At 31.2% G+C, this 16,763-nt stretch overlaps 1 protein-coding gene across 1 annotated transcript in view; it reads left to right on the top strand.

Moving 5' to 3' along the window:
* The window catches only part of LOC145586580 (NADPH--cytochrome P450 reductase-like), a 184,763-nt gene that overhangs the window by 89,033 nt on the left and 78,967 nt on the right, over positions 1 to 16,763 (top strand). The window lies entirely within an intron of this gene.

Raw genomic sequence — 16,763 nt, 5'->3', positions numbered from 1 at the left:
TTTGAAGTATGACCACATAGCTTATTGGGCTTCAAAGTGGTAATCCAACACGATCCAACCCTCTTGTTACTATGGGCCTATGGCTAACAACAAAACCCATGTAATTAATTAACTAATGATGATTGTAGAAAACTGGTTTCACACGTCATGGAAAATAGATTTGGATTAACTATGGGTCTAACTAATGGACACAAATTTGTAGAAAAATAATGTATTGATGTGTAATTAACTAGTTTAATGATTAAAAGGATGGTAGTGAGAAACTATTAATTAGTTGTGTTTGTATGGGTTAAGTTGTTTACTTTAAATTTCGAAGTTAAGAGCTGAGTAGTTAATAAACCCTTAATCAAGAGGTATGACTTGATTGTTTATTGAAAATGTTCCCTTATTTTTAATCTAACCCGGACCACTAGAATTATTTCTTTTTGTTGTTGAAATCTGAACTATTTAGGTTTATAAATATTAAAATGTATATTCAAATAAATTATGTAAGAAGGTAGTGAATTTCGGTAGACGAAATTTAATCATCTAAGCTTTGTATAGTACTCGTTATAATAAAGTATAAACATAGTTACACGGTGATCAAATTAAAGTAGATGAAACTCAATCAACTAAGCTATCTACCATCCACGCACCCGGTACACATTGGATTACAAATTATTAACTCACTATTCGTCAAATAAATCATATTAGTCTTTGCATGCTTTAACTTCATCACCCAACTCTTATCCTATCAACCGTCAATCTAGCAACTTAATCATTAAACAACAGCTTTATAATTAAAGAGAAGCATGGCGGAAAGTTTGGTGTATCTATTTGTTAAATAATGCACTTATGCACGTCACAATTTGATTTAAGGATTTGAAGACATCTTATAATTTGAGAGTTGAGAATATAATCATGTTAAATAATATGGAAATAGTAAGGAATTGAAGAGACTTAATATATTATAGTAAGGCGTAGGGTATAGAACAATTATAATATTAAGATTTGTTTTACAAGATTATGGTAGGGAGATGCTTAAATGTCAATTAGTAGGCAGACCGACTTCTAGATCCATCTTAAGCTACAATTTTAGTCAAGAAATTTTAATAATCTTTTATTAATGCTATGCTTGGTTCTACCGTTCTAGTAGGATAAAGTTGTCTGAAATTACATACAAATACAACAAGTATGGAGAAAAAAATTGACTCCAATAAAATAAAAGAATTACTCGGATTTTTGGGAGCCAGACAAATTAGGGATTCAAGGTAACTAAGATCAATGATACTCGAGCACAACTCCAATTCTCAAATACGCACGAGCACGTTTTGTGTGTGGCTAGCCACACCGTGTGCCTATTTATATAAAAATAATGTAACTCATATAATACTGAACGAGTAACCCCGGTAATACTGAACAAGTAACCCCTATAACACTGACGAAGTAACTCTTTTAACATTAACCAAGTAACTCCTATAACACTAATGAAATAGCCCCTATGATGGCTAGCCACACGTGTGGCCAGCCACATATAAGAATTTGTGAATATACAAAACTACTCCCGCTTAATATTTAACGACTTTTTTTCTCTGAGGGATAATGTTTGAAAAATCTTCATCTTATTTAAAGGGTTTTTTTTTGTATGTTTTTGACATTTAGAGATTCAATTGCCAATATATTTCATGTATTTTAGTTGTTCATTCTTTATTGACTTTTACACTATTCACCTACGTGACTTTAAAATGACCTTAGTTATTAGTTATATATTAAGAAAAATATTCATGTTTGAACTTGGTTGATCCATTATAACATATATAATAGTTTATATAATTTGTATTTATTAATTGATAATTAGATATTAAAGGTCAAAATTACAACATTGACAACATACGAAACAAAATTTAAATAACTAAAATAAACCAAGGGAATATTGAAGTAAACAACATTGCTTTCCAAGCAGTTTGTCTTATGCTATTATGTTAATACTCATATTCTGTTAGTCATGTGTCAATATGTCATCAAATGGAATATTCTTTTGACACTAAGGTTCTGTTCTCATTAGATTATTTCAATTCATTTCAGCTCTAATAAGTTTATGTCTAATGATACTGCTAATGATTTAAAGCCAAATTTCATAGTTTTAAGCTTATATTAAAACAACGACAATAATAATAATAATAATAATATAGTACGGAGTACATGTTTTTAAAATGTTTTGGGGTTCCGTGTTTTTAATATATTTTTCATAAATATTTTAATTATATAGTATATTTTTCATAAACATTTTAATATGTATATTTATATATACACATATATATAATAATAATTAATCAAAGATCATTAATCCGTAATTAAAAATCACTAATCAATAAGTTTAGTTTAGTACAGTTCAATTCATTTCAGTCAATGAGAACAGACTCTAAAATATACGAAATTACGAAGCTAAGTATATAACCGTATAATGGGTAGCTAATAACTAGCTATCATTCACCAGTTTCCCCTCTAAACAAGGTTGTTTAATAATAATAATAATAATGGGTTATTTTAAGGAGAACTTGTAGACGTTGTAGCTCTTAAGTCTAAACACAACTAATTAAAATTGGGTACATTGATGAAACATTGGATTTTGCTAAGAGTGATTGAAACAATAACAAAGTATATCGAATCAGATTTTGCTGATTGAGATTATCCAAGCAAGATTACATGATATGAAATACTTACGGATTGGAGTATAAAAATATTAAGAATATACATATATGATGTAAAACTTGACTCGCTTGTAAAGTTCTTACTTCATGTTCTTTAGGCTTGATTGAACTTCAAATCTTGTCAAGTAAGGGTGATTGGGTGTAGTGATTCTATTACCCTTTCATGTTACAGATGTATTTTTAAGTGTCTAACCCGTAAATACTCGATCCAAGAGACACTGAGAATTAAAGTTTGATTGAATTCCTTCTCTATAACATAAAAAGGGTTTAGAAGAAGAACGAGGATGACGACTTTACAATTAGTTACGTACTACAGATCGGAGTTACCTTTATTATTGATTGTTTTTATGATTGAAAATTAATCCCAATCAATGAGAATATAAAACCTCACTTAAAAAGTAGTATTCTCTAAAATGATGGTTTTTAAAACCCAACTTTAATCTAAGATTATTCTAAAATGACTCACCCAATTTGAGATTATTTTACACATATTTAATTCCCCTATGAAACAAATAATATTGGAGCATTCTTCTTTAGACAAAAGAACAATCTAAAGATCCATACTTTAATTAGTACTATTAATATTTCTGTAATTAGAAAATAGTCTCCAAATCTCCAACAGGCAGTTATGTCGCCAAAAGAAGAGTAACTTCATGTGCAAACGGTCATTATTTTATTTAAAACTAGAAAATCCACCAATGGATAACGAAGATTATGCCCTCGAATTAATTTGTCAGGTCAATTATTAATTATCTTATCCCTTTCAACTTTTAAATTAATTTCCACTGAAAACCATTGTCCTGTATTGTGAAAAAGATATAGCGTGATCATTACTGTTCCTTTTAATCCCTAATTAACAATGAAAATAGACCAAGATTTTGGTTGGTTAATCTTAATCTGGTTAATACAAGTATGATTTTATGGCTTTATTCTAATATTATTTTCATTTATTTCAGGTCTTATTATAATAGATATAATAAGTTGAAGTAAAAAATAATATAATTAGGGTACAATTTAGGTCTAAGGCCCTATTATTCCATTCACCCGATTTTAAGGTATATTATAAGTTCAAATAGATAAAAATAAGTTCAACAAATAAGTTTTAATAAAGGTTTATATATGGGTTACCAAGTTTAAATTACAACGAAAATAAGTTTTGATTCAAATAAAATAAGTTAAATTAATATAAGTAAAAATCAAATGAATAAACACACGCACTAATAACTAATAAGGTCCAAATGAATTCTATTAAATCACAAATTAATATATGCGGCATGTTGTACCGCGTAATAGGGGTTACTTGAGTTTCGTGGTCAGAAGTTACTTGAGTTTTCAGGGTTACTTGAGCTTCTCAATCACGGGTTACTTGAGTTTCTCGGTCATGGGTTACTCGAGTTTCCGGGGTTACTTAAGTTTTGGTCAGGGGTAACTCGAGTTTTTTGGTCAGGGGTTACTCGAGTTGCCGGGTTACTCGAGTTTTTCAGTCAGTGGTTACTCAAGTCACAATTTTTTGTATGCGGCCTGACCGAGAAACTTGAGTAACCCCTAACTGAGTAACCCTTGACCGAGTGAACCCCTCAAGTAACCCCTGTCTGAAGACTCTGAACCCCTCAAGTAACCCATGACCGAGTAACTCAAGTAACCCATGACTGAAAAACTCAAGTAACTAACCCCTGACTGAAAACTCAGGTAACCCCTAACAAAAAAACTCAGGTAACCCTTGCCGCATGGTGTGGCGTGCTACACCAAAAAATTTCTGCTAGTAAATTTAGATATACATTCAAATAAGTGCAAATCTAGTAAATAAATTGTACCCCAAATTCATGTAAATTTAGATCATAAAAGATTACTACCTACAATTTTTATTATTTACAACTTTGGAATATTTTATTTCTCACAAATAATACCCCAAAATTGCAAATAATAAAAATCAGAGGTAGTATATGATACCACCTAAAAAATTATTAAGGTTATGTTTAGTTCACCTTAATTATGCTCATCATGATTCGAAATTTAATCTGATTGTCTGATTTTCCCTGACTTTGACCTTATAGTTATATTAAATATATGGAAATAAAATCTATTGAATGGGATTTTACTATATTACAATAGTACTAATAAGTATTGTTTAAATACGTAAGTTTCATAATTTTCTATCACTGAATTAATTAATATACAACGATAAAAAATTGCACATGACAATAAATTATACTTCGTAGATTTAAACCTTTTTTTTTTTTTGGGAAAACTTTCTTTTATTATTATCTAATTTGATTTAGATTACTTTTTGTAAGATAATCAAGATTTTAATTAAGGTATATTATATTATTAATTTTGGTGGAATAATAAAATTTCTAACTGTTATTAATACTATTCCCTCTATTTTATTTTGTTTCTCTCATTTGGAAGCTTATTAGAAGATTCAATACAAATAGAATCTTATACTTAATATATGTTTAGTCATGGGCTGTTAGATCCATCACGATTTTCACTATAGTTTTATGATTTTATTAATAATTGATTTTAATTAATATATGATTTACATTATGAACCAATAACCTTAGGTTTATTTGGCATTGCTGTGGTTTTCTGTTTTTTGGTTTTTTGTTTTTCAAAAGTATATGATATATGTCACATAATAAATCAAAAATTATTTAGACTTATTAAAATCATGATAATTTTGAAAATTGACAACAGAAAAGTGAAAACACCTTTTTCTTGTTTCTTTTTTTGGTTTTTAGTTTTTTTTTTTTTTAAAAAAAAAAAAAACAGGAAACTAAAAAACAAAAATAATACCAAACAAGCCCCTCATTTTCAATTTTACTTTTATTTTAATTATTAATGACTTATCATCACCCTTACCTTCCTTCTCTCATCAATAAGAAAAACAATAGGAGTACTGTCTTATAGATATTTTTTTTTCTTCATATTTTTGTAAATTAAGTCACAATATTGAAATATAGGAGACGTGCCAAACTTCTTTGCATATGTATCTTATCGTCTTGAAAAATAAGCAAGTAAACATATTTCATATTTGACTTTTAGTTTCAAAAATGCTTGAAAATCGAAATATGAAAACATAAAACGACTACAAATAAAGCCTTATACTACTTATAATAGTTTGAAATCTTTGAATTGAGGGAGTTTATAAGAAGCAGTACGATATTTGGTAATATAATCATTATTAGTGGATGGAATCTAATATTACAATGAGATAAGTGACAATGCAGAATGACTCATACTTCGTATTATAAAACTTTAATTAATAAAAGTTAATTAATCTAATTGGGTACTTTACAGTATTATTTGAAAAATTGGACCACGAGTCGAAGACTAATTGGTCAAAAAAGAAACTCCAGCTATGATCTATCACTTCTCGATGTGATGAAGTTCCTAGATTATGGTGATTTAGTACTAATTTATTTATACGAAAACCACATTTAGAAATGATTAGGACCACAACTCATTGCAACTATTTCAATTCAACTTAATTATTCAGTTTTTATAAAATTCTTTAATTTTTCGTTATTTTTTGTTTTTATATATATGAGACAACATAGTCATCAGAATTCTCTTAATTGGCCAATTTAAACAAATGATAATTAACTTACCTAAATTAATTATTCTAGCTAGCTAGGGTTATTAATTTATTATTGTATAGAAATAGCATCTTTTGATCTGATCTTAAGATTAATAGATGAAACTCCTTTAACTTTTTCAAATGCTAGTCTTTGATTTAATTCTTCTTACCCGAGTGCACGCATGCAATTTCATGCACATACTGTTGCACTAGATGATAGTCTCCACAAAATAAGTATGTATTCATGTAACGTAATTGACAACCTCTTAATAAGTAACGTAGTTATAGCATAATATATACGTAGTATAACATTACATAATTAAGGGTCTGTTCTCATCAGATTAATTTCAGTTCAGTTCAACTTTAATAAGTTCAGTTCAGTTCAGTGTCTAATGAATTTGCTAATGATAGAAAGCCAAATTTCATACTTTTAAGCTTATATTACAACAACGACAATAATAATAATAATAATAATAATAATAATAATAATAATAATAATAATAATAATAATAATAAATACGATTATACCATATTTCACTTAATGATTATTATACCATATTTCATTATTTGATGAGCTAGGAGTAAAAATAGGATCAAGTTAGTTTTTAAATAAGACAGGCCTAACTCTTTGTGTATCTTTTTTTATTTATTATTATTATTATTATTATTTTCATTTTGAGAATTTTTTAAAAAGTGTTTTGTGTTCTTTTGTCATTTTAATATTTTATTTTTTAATTATAGTATATGTTTTTAAAATATTTTGGGGTTCCATGTTTTTAATATATTATTCATAAATATTTTAATTATATAATATATTTTTCTTAAATATTTTAATTATATAATATATTTTTCTTAAATATTTTAATATGTATATTCGTATATACACATTATAATCAAAGATCATTAATTTGTAATTAAAAATCACTAATTAATAAGTTCAGTTCAGTTCAGTTCTAATAAGTTCAGTTCAGTTTAATTCACCTCATTTCAGTCAATGAAAACAGACCTTAAATATGTTTAACTTATTATTATTGTTCCTCCTAGATTAGCTTGTTCGTACATAGTATCTTTAATGCGGAATAAAGTATACTGCACCAACGATATTTGGTGTATGACGATAGCCAAAAGAATTTGTGGTAAGTTTTTCCTTATACGGAGTATTGTACTAAGGAAACGGTTTAATTTGGATATTGGAGTTGTGCATCATGCATGACATGACATCGCCGCTATTTTATACTCCGTATTATCCCATTTTTTTTTTAATCACAATTTGATCTTGTTTTGAGGTATAGGAAATAATATGAGTAGTTAGAGTCTATTTTGATTTATTAAAGTGAGCTGAATTGAACTGAACTGAATTGTTTATGAGAAAAGGAAATTGAAAACTGAACTTAACAAAAATTAAACTGAAGAGAACAAGTCCTAAGTTTTGGGGAAAAAAATATCGATTTGACCAACGTAATTTTATCAATTATTTTAATCACAATTTGATCTTATTTTGAAGTATAGTATAGTAAGTTTTGGGAAAAAAATACCGGTTTGACCAACTAAAATTTATCAATGTTTTTCTTTATCACAATTTGATCTTATTTTGAAGTTTTGGAGTAGTAAGGCTCCGTTCACTTCACCTTATTTTTGCTGAACAAAAATTATTTTTACTGAAACAAAATTATATTTGCTGAACTTAAATTATTTTTACTAAACTTAAATTAATTTGACTGAACTAAAATTATTTTTACTGAACTGAACTTATTTTTACTGAACTGAAATTATTTTTAAGGTGACGTGAAGGGCCTAAGTTTTGAGGAAAAAAATACCGGTTTGACCAACGTAATTTTATCAATTGTTTTAATCACAAATTGATCTCATTTTGAGGTATGCTAGCAGCAACTTGCAAAACCATAAAAAAAAAAAAAAAATAAATAAATCCTATGGTTTCATGTTTCAAGCTTTAGAATTCACTCCCTTCATTTATGTTTTCAAGTTAAACAATTACTTCTTCATTCACACCAAAACAAAACTTGTAGTAGAATTACTGCATTAACTTATACTCCCTCCTTTTTTCATATTAATGATATAATAGTCTCATCTGAAATCAATCACATAATATAAAAGAATAAAATAATAATGCATAGTATTTAGAATATAACATTAAAATACAATAACATTTCATGATTAAGGGTCTGTTTTCTTCAAATTATTTTCAGTTCAGTTCAGTTCAGTCTAGTTCGGCTTCAATAAATTCAGTTCAGTTCACTTCTTAATTTCCTTTTCTCATAAAATATTCAATTCATTTCAATTCAGCTCCAATAAGTTCAGTTCAGTTCAGTTCAGCTGAGTTCAGTTAATCAGAACAGGCCCTAATTTTGCCTTACTTAAGTTTATGATTTTTTTTTTCTAGGAAAGCATCAGTCATAATTCAAGTGAGGGATTTCCTTAATTACTTATAGTCATGTCATCAATCTACCTTCAATTTATAAGCTTTGAATGTATTTAATATTGAAATTGAAAATATTCAGTATAAGTAGATTTTTTTTTTTTTTTTTTTTTTTTTTTTGGAAATGCCTAAAATAGAAAATAGGACTAACAAATAAAAATGGAGGGATATAGTTGTAAATTTATTTTTTATTTTTAAAAAACAAGAATATACATATTACAGAGTAACATTTACAGAGTATGGATTTAGAAACTAGGTTTATTATTTATGAAATGTGAACTACAAATGCACAAGATTATCTATAAATTTAATAAATGCTCCATTCGTTTCATAACATAGTCTTTATTTTTATTTTTATAGTCAAACTTTTATAACTCCCTCTACTATATTTTTTTTATTAATATATACTCACAATTATTCATGTGATCTATTGCTCCATCCTAAATTCATCTATATGAGTAGTTTTATAATATTAATTTTTTATAATAACAATTAAATATAATAATGATAATTAAATATATTAATAACAATTAAATGATTAACTCATAATGATTAACTTGAAGAAATGTAAAGAAAAATTAAAGACTTGGAAGCCAGCCAAAAAAAGTCCCTAGAGTAGGGTTTGTGGTCCCTGACTAGGGTTTGTTGTTTGTGTTAAATTTTCCCCTGTTACTTAATCAATTACTATAATTTTTTTTCCTCGATCACGATTATGGCTAAGGATTTGATCAAAGAATGGGAGAAACTTCAGTTAACGGAAGAGGAGAACATTGTTATTGGCGATGGTGAGAATGACAGTGAGATATCGGAGTCGAATAATGACCAAATAAAATTGGCTCTGATTGGAAAATTATGCATAGTTAAAACGTTTAATGTGGAAGCAATGAAGCGTACTTTGACGAATGTGTGGAAACTTAATGGTAATGTGGCTATTAAGGGGGTGGAGACAAATCTCTTCATGTTTTAGTTTTTCGGTGAGAACAACAGAAACAAGGTTTTAGGGGGCTGCCCATGGTTTTTCGATGGAAAATTACTCCTTCTGAAGGAAATTGTTGGGGTTGAGCAACCTTCAGAGGTGGTGTTCAGCAAAATGCCCATGTGGATTCGACTTATGGATGTCCCGTTCGATAAGAGGAATGCCTCTGTGATGTATGATATTGGTGAAGCGATGGGTGGCTTTGTTGAATTTGATGATTCGGACCCAATGGGATGGGGTGAGTTTATGAGATTAAAGATTATGGTGGATGTGAACAAGCCGCTTCGAAGAGGGATTTTTATAGCTACCAAAGGGGTGGGATCGAAATGGGTTGATGTGAAGTATGAGAGACTTGCTAATTTTTGCTTTTATTGTGAAATGCTAGATCACACTGATAAGGAGTGTGGGAAAAAGGAGGCAGATGGTAGCAATAAGAGTGAAGTAGTGTACCAATATGGGGCCTGGCTGAGAGCTTCCCCAATGAAAAACCTTCAAAAATCCTTTGCTGCAAGGGAGAATGACAAAAAATAAGGTGAAAAGTTCAACATGCTGAAGGCTTCAAGATTTCGGGAACAATAGAAACCTATTGAGATAAAATTAGGGCCTGTAGGAGTGGCAAGAAGACTCTTTTTCTCTGGTAAAGAGGGGCCAAAGGAGGGTGTGAAACCACAAACTAGAGAAGCAAATCTGATGGTAGTTACTGATGTGTGTAGCAACAAATTGGTGCTAAGACCAAGAGTTGTGAATGAAAGTAACTCTGCGTTGCTTGGTAAAGATGTGATAGAGGTTGATGATCATCAAGCACAAAATCCTAATGTGATCAACCCTGCTAGTAATAGAGTATGTGAGGAGAATAGGGTGTAGAATGTGTTAGAGGGGAGCAATGTGGGGACTGGGAAGTGGAAAAGAGTTATTAGATTTTCTAATGATGATACTCTTATGGGAGATGCTACTAGTATGGCTGGAGAAATAAGGGGTAAGAAGCGCCTCTTGGCTATGTTGGATGCTGATGGTGATCCATGTGATGATGCTATGGTTATTAAAAAATAGAAAAATATTGATGTTTCTCAATCCGGTGACGGTTTATATCAAGTAGAGGGTGTTGGCATTGACCAACCCCTCGAAGAACCATGAAAATATTTAGCTGGAACTGTCGTGGGCTTGGCAACTTACGCACAGTCACAGGTCTCCGGGATTGATGCTGGAGAGAGATGCCGAATATTGTCTTCCTTATGGAGACAAAAAAAATTGATGCTGGTAGACTAGAATTAATTCGGAATAAATGTGGTTTTGTTCATGGTTTGTGTATTAGTAGTGTAGGTTTATCGGGTGGAATTGGGTTGTGGTGGAGGGATATTAATATTTCGATTGGTTCCTATTCCTCCCATCATATTATTGCAGATGTGCTTAATCAAGGTGATAATCTGGTGTGGCGTGTTGTGGGTGTTTATGGGTGGCCTGAAACGAAGAGAAAAAATTTGACATGGGAGATGATGGAAAACATAAAGAGTAGTAATTCCCTTCCGTGTGTGATGTTCGGTGACTTTAATGATATAGTGAGCATGTCTGAAAAGGAAGGCGGTGTGTCGAGAGCGGAAAGATTAATGAATGCATTTAGTGGAGCAATTGATAATTGTGGCTTTCGTGACTTGGGATATAAGGGGTCTGTCTTTACATGGAAATGGGGTAATAATCCGAGGTCGATAATTAGAGAAAGGCTCGACAGGTTCCTTGCAGATTTGGAATGGTGTAACATCTTCCCTGATCATCATGTTCGTCATTACCCTATGTATATTTCGGACCATACCCCTATAGTTTTGTCCACGACAAATTATTATGAGAGAGGGAGCAAGAAGAAGAAGTTTAAATTTGAATCGCTTTGGCTCTCAAAGCCCGAATGTGGTGAAGTTGTGAAGGAAGCGTGGATGGGTAATGTTGGCACTTCAATTGGGCAACGCTTTGGCTTATGTGCAAATTCTTTGTCTCGTTGGGCTGATAAGGCTTTTGGTAGCACGAAGAAGAAGATCTGAGACATTGAAGCAATGTTATCAGCCGCTCAAGCTATGTCCCTGGATGCTGCAATACTGCAACTATGTGCGTCCCTCTCTTCAGAACTTGATATGCTTCATCAGCAAGAGGAGACCTACTAGCATGCGCGAACTCGTGCCAATGCACTCCGGGATGGTGACAAAAATACCTCCTACTTTCATCATAAAGCAAGCCAAAGAAAGAAGAAAAATATGATTCACGGGCTTTTCAATGATGAAGATGTTGTAGTAGTTTATAGGTACGATTGCGGAAAAACATGAATCATATTCATATAACACCTAATCCCAAGATCATGCATAACACATAAAGAATTAGATTTAATACCTTTGTAGCGTGATTCCACGTGTGATCGAACAAGAACAAGGGAGACAAAGAACCTCAAACGTGATTCCTCTACTTGGTCCACGGGCACGGATTAAGACCTCCACTAATGCTAGTTAGTTGCAATTGAACCCTTCAATTGACCTTCTAAGGAGAAGAACGAGCAACGAACCAACCACGAACCACCACACGCGCCACTAGGTGTGGCCGGCCATGAGTCCAAGGGGGAGGAGAGAGAGAGCCGTGGGTTAGAGAAAGAGTGAGAGGGTTTTGGGATTTAGTTACCTTGATTCACAATTAACTATTAATTGTGTGTTGTCAAAATCATACAACCCTAGGCATGGATCTTATTTATAGATCTCATCTTTAAATAAGAGTCCATGACAAAGCCCAAAACCTAACTCTAATCTAACTATGCTAGCCCAATCCAATTCATGATTAGTTACTTGCTCATGAGGCCCAAAAATGGGCCTCTAACTTGCTTAACCCAATACCGTTGTGTGTGACCTCATAGGATCCATTCTAGAGGGCTTTGGACTATTTGACTAGCCGAAAGATCATTGATCATAGTCTAGCAACAGATAATGACGACCCAAAAGAACGAACTTATTATCTCTATAATAGTGATCCTTGATATATCTAGTAATTGCACTTATCGAAGACATAACTCCTTCAATCTCTCACTTGTCTGAGACAAGTGCGCAATATTCAAATTCCTTAAGTCAATGTGTGTCTCTTTGATAGTATGATTGCATCTCATGTCGTGATCATATTAATCTACAAATCTTTTCTTGAAAAACTAAGTTAGAATTACAAAACAAATGATTACTATGTAATCCATTTGAGCACGACCATGCATTTTCTGAATTCTCCCTCTTCAAGGGGCCAAGACACATTCCTAATTAAATAGGTAGACTCAATCCAATTTTGTGGCAACCAAGGCTCCCACTCAAATCATGAGGTAACTAGGAAACACCCTTTATAATCTCCAGTTACGGGAAGACGTTTGAATGTACACAATTACATCAATCATTGAATGAAATCAGTGTTCCACTCATGTCAAAGGAATCCACTAATATATCCAGAAGCTCTATACTTGAGCTTCAAGGTAGGTCTATAGTTCGATCATGCATCATTCATGCATATCCATGTGATTGACCGAGCTTCACTACGCTCCTATAGCCCATGAAACTGCGCTATCCAATCAATCTTACATGCTAGTCCATTTATTGAAATCATTTATGGCCACTTTAATGATTTCGAACTAAGAACTTGAATAATGTATGGATTTTGTTCACCTGTGGGGTTTCATTCACCAGGTCATCAACCTGATGAGCCCATCAATCCATAATTATTTTTGACATTTTATTTAATATCGTAAAACCATAATTAAATAAGAGAAATGATGAATTTCTGATTAAACATAATTCTGCAAGTTGATGTATTACTTATGTAATATGCTTTCTCAAAACATATACAACTTAAATTACATAACTTGCTTTAATCCAAGAATCCTTAGTATGACTCTCATACCTTGATCATGAAAGAGGTTTATTAAGTAGAGTTCATGAGACATTCTCATAAACACGAATTTTGCAACTTCTAAATTTTATAATAATCTTAATCTCTATACACTAAGAATTTTCCTTCGCCCCTTTCGCAAGGAACTTAGAAATTTCTAATTTGTATTCCAACGTTACATTGGATTTCGATTGAAACCTATCATCACTTGTTCTTAAAACACGTGAATCAAATAGACGAGTATAGTCCATGATATGCATGATGCATCCTTTGCGAACTACATTAGGAGCATCACTTAAAACATTAATTTCATCAACCTTTCTCAAAGCATTGAATCTTTAAGCAATGTGCCATGGGATTGAAACCCCTTTCAATATAATGTTGAACCTTATAAGAATCTTATCAATATAAGTTTCTTAACCATGCTTAATCATACTTCAAAACCTATCTCTATAGATCTTGAATCCCAACTGTACTCATCTTCCTCTTCCAGGTTTTTATACAAAATGTATTACCCACCACTTGACTCTTCAAGCAATGAATAATGGCTCTTTATACTAGACCAATAAGACTGTATAGCTCCCACTAAACATCTTGTATACACAAGACCTTTTCTTCATTTTACGAGAACATCAAACGATTTGATTAACTCACAAAATCAAGAAATCAATCAACTCCATGATGCTAACTTCAATCCATTAAAGGATCTTTTATGCATTATTTCAAAAACATTCTGATTGTATCATATACAAATCTTCTTTCATGAACAATTTCAAGAAAGTGTTTGAAATCCATCTACCAAATCCCATAAGGTAGAATTCACTAAAATTCTTTAATAGATCTTTGCAACATGACTTAATGTAAAGGTTTCATCGTAGTCATAGTCATACTATGAATTAGTTGAATCCTTTAACAAGTCTTTGCTTTGTTTAGAAACCTCTTTTCTTTCTTGTCTGTTTTGCTTATAATGGGTCTCACCCAATTAGGCAAATTAATCAAGTGTCATACACTTGCTTACAGACTAAGAATCTATTTCAGATTTCATGGTTTTTAAACCACTTGGAGTTATCACTTGTGAAATCATCTTTATTATTTACATAATCATCATGTTCCAAAATAAATATTTTAGAACTCTTTGTCAATATGAAATCATATTTCTTTGGCTAAGTTTTACATATGCTAGTCATCATTGTGGGCTAAGTTTTACATATGCAACAATTGAAACTTATACAACAACTTTGTTTAGTTTCAATGAGAAACGACAACAGAGGATGTGCACTTGGAATGTACTACCTTTGATACATGGTTATTATTCCCATTACAATTAATGAGACCATGCGTTGTCATTTGTAACATGAGGTGAATCATGCTCATATTGTTTCTTTGGTTCGATTACTTCTCAAATTTCTTCAAGATTTTCGAAATCACTTTTCTTGAACTCTTACAAGGCTCTCAAACTTTTCGAGATTCTTATACTCCCACTTGCCTTTTGAGGAGGCACATTTAGCATAGGGTGAACTAACCATGGTTTGAACCATGTTTGTTTGTTGCTTTTCTCGAACTCTTTCGAGATTTGTACTACTCCCTCTTGACCTTTTGGAACAATTTCCATAAGGGCACCTGCTTGAGCAACAAATATTTTGTGCTAAGTATGATTTGTGTAGTAGTGCCTTGTGCTCTGTGTAGGAATTGATCATGCATTAAACGATTTAATACAACTTTTATTCCTTGCTTTGTAGAAAGACTTTATAAGAACTCTTCTTATCCATATCATATATGGAGTCTTTACTACATTTTGATTTGACATATATAGTTTGTTTAGTTTTGTAGCTTATCTTAAAAGTATATCCCTTGAACAATGGTTGGAAGATAGGTAATTTTCATCCATTATCAAAATATATCTCATATAGATTGATAGCTCCCTTCATAAACACTTCACAAGGTTTTCTTTCGGAGTTTGTCGTAAAACGATTTCACAACTCTTGGATGTTCATCAAGGTCTTGGCTTAATTCTCATTATTACGATCATATCGCAATAATTTGAATGTGTTGCCAAGTAAATGTCTTGACTCAAACTTTCATCATTACAATCATGTTGTAGTGTATTTATTGTCAAGTTGATTCTGAACTTCATACTGGACGTTTTGAACTTTTCAAAACTTTCACATTTATGCTTCAACTGAGCACAAGTGATCATATCACAAATGAAGTTTCATTGTCCGTCTCTAGCCTTTGAACCTTTGGTTTTATTACATCGATATGTATTCGACCTCGAGTTCGCATCATCATTTCTCTAAATGGTGACTTTGTCAAAATGTCAAATTAGAATGATAATTACACATATCAATGGATTCATAATCTAATGATATTGAAAGTCCATCCCTTTGGATCTTCCGCATGCAATGTTCATTTTTCATTCGAATTAATTGACATATTAGAGACAATTTACATATAGAAATGGTTTAATAATTTCTATCATATAGAACTTTAAACCTATTTAGCAATTCAAAACATATTATGACTCAATGAAGCATAGAATAACATTTAGTCCATGTTTTTGAATCTTCAATGCTTAATCATTACTAACATTGAATGGGTATGTTTTGATAATGACAAGAATGAATAACATTTATTTAATTCTAGTCAATAACTAGGTAAGGTGAAATATAAGTTCTACTAGTAAAGTTGCAACTTTTGCCTCCAAACTTGTAGATTCTACTTGTGAAGTAGCAACATTTGCTTATAAACTTATAGATTTATTTCTCCTTTAGCCATACTTCTTCCTTTAGTTCAACCACATTGTTTAATGATTGAACTAAACAAGACATCGTATGTCCAAGAAGTAGCAATATGCTAAACCAATTTCTATAATATACTTCTTAAATTGGAACATTTCTATTCTTTTACCTTCCAACTATATGAGGTTGTTTCTAATCAATCGGAATTGGTCCATTTAATTTGAAATATTTGTTGTTCATAACAACTTTTAGCATGTAAGTAGTTCTAGGTTTGAGAAGTAGCAACTTGTTTGCATTTCTTGGCCTATAACTTCTTAATGCAATCCTCATATATTCCTAAACCTTTCCCATTTGAGCCACTTAGAACACTTCTCTTAAGTTCAAAATGATGCTTTGCTTAACTACTTTAAGCACTTTTCATGATTTTGCTAAGTCTTATTCAATCATTATT

Source organism: Chenopodium album, chromosome 16 (genome assembly GCF_948465745.1).
Source record: "Chenopodium album chromosome 16, dcCheAlbu1.1, whole genome shotgun sequence".
Taxonomy (NCBI): domain Eukaryota; kingdom Viridiplantae; phylum Streptophyta; class Magnoliopsida; order Caryophyllales; family Amaranthaceae; genus Chenopodium; species Chenopodium album.
The sequence above is the reverse complement of the archived record's forward strand: the minus strand, read 5'-3'. Positions and strand labels throughout refer to the sequence as shown.